A 10,613-nucleotide genomic window follows, 5' to 3' on the forward strand; every position below is an offset into this window, starting at 1 on the left:
CACAATCTACTTACAGAGCATTTCAACACCCCCCACCACCACAGAAAGCTCTAGTCCCATTGAGCCATCATTCCCACTAATCTATTCCCATCTATGGATTTGCCAATTCTGAACATTTCACTCAAAAGGAATCATATAATATGTGGTCTTTTGATCCTATCCTATTTAGCAGAGGAGAGTTAATCATATTTTACCTTTCTTGATAAATTGAGCCGATTAATATCAACAGCATGTTCATGGTAACCTCAAGAAATATTGAGGTGGGGGGTGTTGACTTCCAGATTCTGGCCTATTAAGATGTCTGTGACTTTGTCAGAGGTCTGTCACTCAGGCCATTGGATTACTTCTTGAATAACCTGTCTTATGCTCTTAAACCTGTTTATTTTTTTTTTTTATTTATTTTAATAGAGGCATGTTTTATTTATTTGTTTGCTGGTTTGTTTGTTTTGTTTATACATGCACTGGGTACAGTCAGAAGCGCAGGAGGGTGAGAGAATTCACCAGAGGCAGAGTGGGGAGCAGAGCAGGCAGAAGGACCGAAGTACACTGCTGAGGGGAGCAGCGGGCGGCAGGAGAGGTCTGCGCGCCATGTGGGACCCTCCTCCGGGGGCCGGGGAGCAGCCGGGGATTGAACCGGCGCCGCAGAGGCCGCGGGCAGCTTCACAACCCAGCGCTCAACCGCTGCGCCACCGGGGAGGCCCTCTTAAACCTGTTTAAACCATCGTTTACTTTCTGGAACTCTTATTTTTGCAAAATTGGACAACTAGTATATAAATTATATCAGTCCTGAGGTCTCATGCCTTTTTTTGATCAAGGCTCATAATGTTACCCAGCATTGAGCCTCTTCGCTGTTTTTCTGCTCTTGAAGTAATTAACTCAAGGCTGAATTCTTCCCTTCTTTTATTGCTATCTTGAGTATCTTGTATCATCCAGTCAGCTCAATGCCATCTTAGCCATAAATCCCCCGCAAGTATTTTATATCTCTGGTTTAAGCACTCTTAAACCCTTTGATTCCTTGTATCCTTCCTCTCCCCTTTCTTAAAATAGTCTGTAACCCTCATGTCAAGACTTTATCAACTTCCCTTTCTCCAATATTGTAATATTGTAAAAGAACACATTCCCTTATTTCTCTTGAAACATATGTATAATCCAAGCATCCTTGAATACAGCTCTCCAGGCAGGGTGGGGCAGGGCAGCCCCTCAGTTACTAGAAAACGTGTCCACCAAGTCCAAGAGCATTTGAATATTTGACATCTGAGCTGTCCTGGGAGGTAGACTCTCTGTAGTTTCTTTACCTTTTGGTAGGAATGGGTGAAAGGAGAAAAGTCTAACTTGGAGCACTGTCTCAGCTCTGGGCCAGACTTAAAAGGGTTGTTTAAAGTTTGAAACAGTTTGGCAGGTGCTGCACTCACTGTCCTGAATTTGACTGGAAGAACATGGCAGGATCTAACCAGTGTGTCATGGGAATTTGAGATTTCAGGACTCTCGTCTTAAGCTCATCGTGAGGACAAGTTCAGAAGTTTGAGGCATGCTTGCTGAGAGCAGTTCTGTTGGTTGTGATTCTGGACACCCAAGGAATCCAATCGAGGTCAGGAAAACCAACCTTATATTGGGCCTGATGTGGCCAGAGAAAGGATGGCTACTAGGAGAATGATTGGCACTTAGCAGATACTGGGTAAATATCTGTGGAATGACTGGCATTCTGGTGTCGGGTCTGAGCAGTTGGTAATGACTGGCATGAGATGCTGAGAAGGATTCTCAGGCCAGGTTCAGTGGGCAAGCCTGCAATTTATAATCCATCTGCTATAGGTACAGGTGAAGGAGTGGAGAGAAGCAAAGTTAGTGCAGATCCTGGTGAGAGAAAAGAGAACAGATTCAACTCTTGAAGACACAGGAGGAGTCCTAAATTGCAGGGCATCTTAAGGAATGAGAGAAGAGTTTGGGTGCCTCCAGCTTTGGACGACCTGATACCAGGGGACTCTGGTGAACTTACATCCAGGCTCAATCCGAGGTGACCAAAATTGCAGCTGACCGCCTCCATAGCAGCTAATCTTGTTGAGCCTGCATTGACTGACAGAAGCAACTCCTCCACAAGTGACCCAACACTGCCCTCTGCTGGTGGGACCTATCAACTGCACACTTAAAAGCATTTCTTTGGGAGCTGCTTTTATTTACAATTTCTTAGCGGATATCTTCAGCGCTGGGCTTTGAGACTAATTTTACTAACTTCCATGAGCCCGATCCTGTTGTGATGTGAGTATATTCATCAGGAAAAGCAATGTACTTCATTTCTCTGTCACCAGTGGCCTGAAACAATTCAGTCATCTTTTAAAAACTACCACTTAGGGACCTCCCTTGTGGCACAGATAATTGAGTGCAGCGCTGTGAAGCTGTCCGCAGCCTCTGCAGTCCCGGTTCAATCCCTGCCGGCCGCGGAGATACCCACATGGCGAGGCAGACCTCTCCTGTCTCGCCCGCTGCTCCCCTCAGCAGTAAGTTTCAGTCCGTCTGCCTGTTTTGTTCCCGGCTTTGTCTCTGGTGAATCCTCTCACATTTGACCTATACCCAGGTTCTTACATAAATAAATAAATATTTTTTTAAAAATTAAAAAAAAAAACAACTACCACTTAGTGAACAATAAATGGCAGGCACTGTGCTAGGCTCATTATTTGTCATACTTGTAACCCTCTAGGAAAGCTGCTATAATTATTTGCATGTTACAATGAAGAAATGGAGACTCAGGAAGTCTCACTCTTGCTTGGAGAATAGGACATGCAGTTCCTGTGCCACTAACCTGTTAGTGATATGACCCTCACCCTCTATCCCAACCCTAGGCCGTGGGGGTGAGGGGAGTGAAGGGACAGGGAAACTTATTTTTTGTTTTCCAAATCTATTTTAACAGTGGATAGGTATTGCTTTATATATTTTTAGCATTTAGGCTGAATTCTGGGTGTCCCCCTGATGGAGTATTGCCTGTCTAGTATATCCAGAAGAGGGCACGTAGGAAATAGGGATAGGGAACAAGACTGGAGCTCTTTCTCTTTGAGAGACATGGTTTCACGGGAATATGGTAAATGTTTTATGGCTTCCAAAGAAAGCCAGGGGAGCAGGTTTATTCTCTGTGTGTTCCCAGTGTGCAGACCCAGGGCCAAATGTGTGGAGTTCAGGGCTTGTCGAAGAAGCATTTTGTTAACCAGCAGGGGCTGCCTTGCCAGTACAAAATGGTGAACTTGGAGGTGGGGACTCTTTTGAAGTGCTTGGGTGGGAAGTCACGAGGCAGTTTATACAGGAGAATAATTTGTAGGTTCTAAAGCCTTGCAGCCGCTGATGTCTGTCAGTCCTGTGAGCCTTCTAGTGGGCAGCAGTACCCGCTCTCGCCTGTAGGTGGCATTTGGCATCCAAGCCTGTTTGGTGTGGTTAGACCCTAGAAATTCTGGTTTTAATGGGTCTTAGGGATTTTTAGAACTCCCAGTGGTTCTAGAGGGCATGACTATTTGAGTACTTTGACCCTACTATTTCTGTTGGTTGTTTCACTTTATTTCACTTTATACTATAGGGGAAAACTGGGGTCAGAGAAAGAAAGTAGAAACATCAAATTAGATGAAGCTATACGGAATACTAGTTCATTACAGGAGAGAAAATAAAAACAAAGAGGAGAGAGGAAACAGGAGCCCAGTGATATGAGGGAGCGATAGGTATTCAATTTCCTCAGGAAACAAATTAAATCAAGCCACAGAGAGGACAGAGGTGATACACTGGACTGGGAGACTCGAGACCCGTCTCTCTCTTCCAATAGCAGGAGCTTCAGTTTGTAGCCAGGCAATGGTTGTTTGGGAATCACCATCCTTTGGGGAGCTGGAGGTGTGGAAGCAGAAATGGATTCACAGAGAGAATGAGGAGCCTTCTCTGGCAGAATGTATCCTGAGAGGAACTGGCACCTGGACATCTTCGTACCCTGGTCTCAGGTCCTGACCTTGCAGCTGGTAGAGCAGTGGTGCCACCTAGTGGTGGACTCGGGCACCATGGAGTGGAAAGTGCCAGGCAAAGGACCAAGATGCCCAGAAGCTTCCAGGAGAAGCTTCCTGTCATGTGTGACTCTGACACACATAGGCAGCAGTTGAGGTGCCCAGCCAGGGACTGTGTGAACAGACAGGCCAGGAGGTAGGGAAGTATGAGGTAGTGTGGCTGGCGCCCTATTAGTCCCCAAGGATTGGGTACCCCCGGGTAGGAAATTTCCATCACAGAGTCTTACACAGCTGCAACCTCAAAGCAGTCACTTAACCCCTACTTCCTCATCTGGAAAACTAAAGGGTTGCATAGACCATCTCTGCAGCTCCTGTGTTCTTCAACATTCTCTGTCCGTGTCTCTAGTTAGGGGGACTCATGTGAGAAAGCCAGGCCTGGGAGAAACAAGATGCACTCCTGTGAAGGGCACCCAGAAACATGTAGAAAGGATGAGGACACAGACACTGCTGGGTGGGTTAAACCAGGAGAGCCTGAGGTGTGTTAGGATTTCAGCACATGAAGGAGAGTGGTTGGCAGAGGGAGCAAAGGCCCCAAGCCTATGCTATGGGAGGTGGGTGGGGTATGAGTCCAAGGTGGGGCCCAGCAGGGGCCGTAGCTGGTGTGTAGGCACAGCAGAGACAGAGCAGATCAGCCAGGCCTGACTGAGCTGCACCCTAACCAAACTTGGCCCTGGCCTGCCTTGACACTCTTTCGGCACATGGTGCCTCAGGTCACCACATCTTCACATCACCAGCCTTTAAAATCTCAAATGGGGTTCCCATGAAGCCATGAAAAGTAGGAAGTTTCTTCTTCCTTTTGCTGTAATGATTAATATTCAAGCCATCTTTTCAATCTCAGGCACTCAGGATGATTTAAAACTTAGAACTGCTATAAATATTTCCTTACAGAGATGGCTAGAGCCACAAAAAATGTCCATGTTCTTCTTCAACCTCGTATGTCAGACAACAAACAAAGGCAGTAAGTAGATTGCTCAGGATTACAAGCAAGAAGAATTAAGAGGACAGGCGGGGACCCAGATGGGGTGAAGGTTAATGCTGTCCTTCCTGCCTAGCCCCTCCACCAGGGGGAATTCAAATCTTAGCTTATGAGCCTGTTTGGGGTTGAGACATTGGGGGTACCTCACTGCTGACAGAACCTATTCCAGGCTAGGGGGACAGCAGGTGCTGCCTCTCTGACCCTCTCTAGGAGGACACGGGAGTGGGGGAGGAACAGGTGGCCGGGAGACACTCTATTTAAGGCCTCTGATGGCAATGGGACTGCTGAGGTCTCAGCCGAAGTGCTGATCTTCCCAAAGGGAATGGCCCTTAGTCTCTCAAAAAGTGAGAATGATCCCCATGGAGGTGCACGCTCTTGGCCGTGGGAGATGAACCGTGGCTATGTCAATTTAATTAGTGTACATTTATCAATTGCTCATTATACTGCACATAAAATTACGTGCCCTGGAGTTATCATGGGACTGAAAGCAAGGCACTTAAAAAGGGGGAAACTGGTATCCTTTAATGTACTGTCCAACAGGGGGCCCTCACGTCTGAAGGTTCACTTTGCTGAAGGCCTCTTGGGAGGGGGTGGAAGTGACCCTGGAGTGTCTATTAGGAGAGCACCGTGGTGACACAGGTGCACTCCTCTAACTGGCTGCTGTTGTCAGTGCTTCATCAGCACAGTTGGGTGCCGGGATGCTAAGCTTTGGGGTTCATGTGGTAAAGAAGGCCCACTTCTCTCTGCCTCCCTGACCTACTGGACTTCTCCCAGAGCAGGATGTGAATGGTCACTGGTCTGCATACCCCGCCCTCTGTACCCCATAGGAGGCGCCTATTTCAAGCCTGCCCACTTCCCAGAAAGCTGCCCATCTCCGAGAGTAGGCCAGAGGGTGGAAATAGCTCAGATGTCCCAGGCCAGTGGGCCCACGAAGGAAACAAAAAAGAACATTTTATGTTTCTAGGTGCGAACTGTCATTGGAAATGCTGGCTTTGCCCCTGGGGAGGATACCAGGATGCCCTCAAAATAAACACATACATACCAAGCCCTGCTTTTTAGCTCTGAACACCTGCTGCACAAGGGACTGAGACCCCAGGCCCAAAATAGGCGCAGCTGCGGCAGACACAAATCTCACCGAGGCTGAGGCTGAGCCGTATTTGTAAATGTCTATCCTGCCACACAGCCCCTGCCCTTCCCGCTCTGAGTCTTTCTTGCTTTTCCTGGTCTGTTTTGTTTTGTTTTGTTTTTTTTGTGGGCACTTCTGCTTCTCCTTTTCCCAGCTCATGGGCATAGCAGGCAGGTGGGAAATACAGAGGGATGAATACATGTAAAAAGAACCACAGACCGGGAACGTGGAGCAACCAGGCTGGGAAAGATGGATGCTGGAGCGCCGGGCCAATGAGCGGACGGTGTCCTGTCTTCACAGGGCAGTACCTTGCCCCAAAGGGCCTCCTCACTGATACCCAATACTCTCCTGGGGCGTATGAGCCTGCATTGCAAACAGCCACGCCCAAAACAAGTTCCTGGTTAGGAATGCTCACAAATTAACAAAGAACCACTTTTATTAGGGTCTCTTTATTACTGATGGGCAGAGGCAGAAAGTCAGTGCAGAAAGAATGTGTTTGCCCTGAGAGCACGGAGTCCCAACCCCTTTGCTTTCCCTACAGGAGCTGAGTCAACCCCTCATGGGGTGGCTGCTGTGCACAGAGCATTGCACTTGCTGCAAAGGCAGCTGATCTCTGGGTCTCTGATAACAAGATATCACCTGTCACCCAATCACCTGCCTCAGTTTCCCATTTCCTTTGGTTTGGTTTTGCTCTGTTGTTGTGATTGGGGTACTCGCCAGAAATTGCCCTTGAGGTCTGAGGTTCTGTCTTATCTATGTGGATGACAGCAGTCTTTCTTCTTTAAGCTGACCCTCCTCTCCGCAGACTGGTGTCAGCGTTCTTGGTGAGGGTGGCCTAAGGGGGTCTGTCACCTGCTCGCCTAAATAAATACCCCCAAGCTTCCTGAGCAAGGTCTCGGTCTTGTTTGACAGTCCATGAAGAAAGCCCATAAATGCCCAGGCCTCAGGGCTCCTTGTGCCTCACTGCCATGAAAAGCATGAAACATCTTTGATAAAAATAGTCGCTGCCACCCAGGGGCCCTGGCTTCTGGTGGCCGGCTGCCCGGCTGCCGGGGCGTGGCAGCCTCCGGAATGTCTGAGCATTGCTCAGGGTAACTGGGTCGCTGCGCAGGCCCAGCAAACAAAGCCTCTCCGCCTCAGCTGTTCTGAGTGGTGGGATTAACAGTAGGGGTGAAAATAGCCCTTCGTATTCTAGGTGGCTTCCTCATACCACATTCCCAGGCACACGTTGCTTTATTAAAGCTCTCAGCTGTTATGGTGATCCAGGCGAGAAGAGAGGAAAGACTGCTTCACCAACTGCTGGCAGGTTGCAAGTGGCCACCAATTTTCCTCCATAAGGACATGTTATTCTGGTTAGAAGCTGTGCCCCTTGCATGTCCTTAAGAAGGGGGCCATCTGTCAATCATAAATCAAGATGTCCTCTGTCCCAAATAAGGAAGGAGTCTACTATCCTAGCTGATGATCCCCTTCAAGTTGAAAGTTAGACATTTTTAAATCCTGTGCTTCAGTATGTATTTCTTGGGAATTCAAAAAATCAGGAAATAAAAAATAGAAATCGATTGCTAAGAGATTTGAGACTCAGGAAAGAATTCAGAAAGCTGGAGGTAATTGAAGAGTATAAGAATTACAGGGGGAAAATAAATAAAATCTATGCTCATATACCAAAAAAAAAAAAAACAGTAAAAGAAAAGGAGACCATTTTTTTAATGATTTATTTATGCATACAAGAGCTCAGGTGTAGGCCAGAGGTGCAGGGGGTGGGGTGAGAGGATTCACCAGAGACAGAGTGGGGAGCAGAACAGGCAGATCTACTGAAATACACTGCTGAGGGGAGCAGTGGGCGAGACAGGAGAGGTCTGCTCTGCCATGTGGGTAACTCCCTGGCTGGGGATCGAACTCATGCTGCAGTGGCTGCCAAAAGCTTGATAGTGCTGAGACTTAACCCCTTGTGCCTCCTTGTGCCCAGGAGGTTATTTACAAAAAGGAAAAGTCATTTGAGATGACCCTCACTTTTGAAATAGTGGGTTTCTATGGTGAAGGACTGTAGGTGCTACAGTGGTGGGAAAATTATGGTCACCACACCTGAGGGGAGAAACCTATATTGTGAAAAAACAAACAAGGATATAAAATAATGGTACATCATTAATAAAAAAAAAATTTTGAAGGAAAAAAATAACATAGTGGGACTTACCCTAATAAATTAGCCAGACGAGAAGGACACTTTACCCTTTTCGGCCATTCTATTTTGAGAGTCATGGGCAAAAAAGCCAGCAGATACTTCAAATGAGCTAAAGATCACCCAGATTCCTGTGGAATGGTCAGAGGGCCTGCCCAGGGAGACTGCACACACGGTGGGCTGAGTTGGCAGGCAGCAACAGAAAGTGGAGGAAGATAGCAGAAATAGTCAACAGTAAGTCACAAATGAAAAAACGTACACTTTGGGTTTTATCCGCCCAGTTCTACCACACCATTGCCCCACACGCCACTTTCTCAGGGAATTTCTCACGTCTGCTTCCCTAGCTGCTGAGGTAGACAGAGCTTTGCAGCATCAGGAATTCCTGGGAGCTAGGCAGAATCCCAGCCCCACCATTTTGACCTTGAGCAAATTACTCTTGTGTGTGCATGTTTCTTCTTCATCTGGTCTATGAAGCCAGGGTGATATGGCCCATCCCCCACCCCAAATAGTTACCCCGATGATGCAAGGTGTGTGTGGTGAGGGCCCATGGTAAGAGTCCAGTAAATAGAGGCTGATGTCACTCTCCTACTTTCCGGTCCAGGACCAGCCTTCCCTCTCCTGCCAGGGCTGCGTGTCCTTATTTGGGGTGAAACATGTGCTTTAGTTTTCCTCACTCAGTAGCAGGACTTACATTTTCTATAGGCATGGACAGCCTTTGCTTCATGCAATAAATAAGTACAAGAAAAGTTGGTCATAAAATCAACTCTTACGAAATGAATTTTAATTTTTTTTAATAGAGGCATGTTTTTTATTTATTTATTTGTTTGTTTGTTTTTGTTTATACATGCACTGGGCACAGTCAGAAGCGCGGGAGGGTGAGAGAATTCACCAGAGCCAGAGCGGGGAGCAGAGCAGGCAGAAGGACCGAAGTACACTGCTGAGGGGAGCAGCGGGCGGCAGGAAAGGTCTGCGCGCCATGTGGGACCCTCCTCCGGAGGCCGGGGAGCAGCCGGGGATCGAACCGGCGGTCTGCGCGCCATGTGGGACCCTCCTCCGGAGGCCGGGGAGCAGCCGGGGATCGAACCGGCGCCGCAGAGGCCGCGCGCAGTTTCGCAACCCAGCGCTCAACCGCTGCGCCACCGGGGAGGCCCTCTTATGAAATGAATTTTATCCACTTATATTCTTCACAAAATCAGAGTTAATTGCCATGGAGCATTTCCAGAAGCCAAATCCTTACCTTGTATGAAATATTGCACTTTGCAGGTAAGCCATGCCCTACAACTTCACTGCTTACCAATTCTTTAAGTCTGAAATTCTGTAAAACAAGTTCATTTCAAAGATAGTGCCTCCCTGCCTTTCTTTCTCTCATTTTCTCTCATCCTTTCTTATCAATAAGTATTTTCACATGTACTTTCTAATGATAGGTGCTGTTTTAGAAAATACAGTCATGGTGTACCTAGATAGTGAATACAAATTCCACATTACCATCAAAATATTGAGTCAAGATTCAAATTTTACCATTTGGAGTGTGTGTGTGTGTGTCCTGACAGGGTCCATACAGAGCAGTTGGTGGGTAGTTCTGTTATGTCTCTTTTACTCTCTTGTTCCCCCTTCCATTTCATTTACCCTCTTTTTCTTTGTAAGTTATTTATTGAAAAAATCTGGATAGTGTGTTCTGCTGAGTTCCCCACATTTTGGAGTGTATTGGTTGTATCTGGATCTCTGCATTTCCCAGAAGTTTTTTTTTTTTTTTTAAATAGAGGCATGTTTTATTTTATTTATTTATTTGTTTGTTTGTTTATACATGCACTGGGCACAGTCAGAAGCACGGGAGGGTGAGAGAATTCACCAGAGCCAGAGCGGGGAGCAGAGCAGGCAGAAGGCCCGAAGAACACTGCTGAGGGGAGCAGCGGGCGGCAGGAGAGGTCTGCGCGCCATGTGGGACCCTCCTCTGGTGGCCGGGGAGCAGCTGGGGATCGAACCGGCGCCGCAGAGGCCTCAGGCAGCTTCGCAACCCAGCGCCCAACCGCTGCGCCACCAGGGAGGCCCCATTTCCCAGAAGTTGGTGGTCACGTTCAGAAGTTTGATCAGATCTAAGTGTTAGACTGTTGGGTGGGAATCCTCCCTTGGCAGTGGGGTGTACTTCCAGGGGGAGGCAAGTCACATCTGCTTGTCTGTATTTTTGGATATTCCTAGTCATAATGCATTAGGCGTTTGTAATTCATAGCAAAATGGTGGATCAGACTTGCTTCCACTGATGGTTTCCTCCCAACCACAAACACACATGTTACTTTTTAGTCACAGTGTTGC

Source organism: Talpa europaea (assembly GCF_964194135.1).
Source record: "Talpa europaea genome assembly, chromosome: 7".
Taxonomy (NCBI): domain Eukaryota; kingdom Metazoa; phylum Chordata; class Mammalia; order Eulipotyphla; family Talpidae; genus Talpa; species Talpa europaea.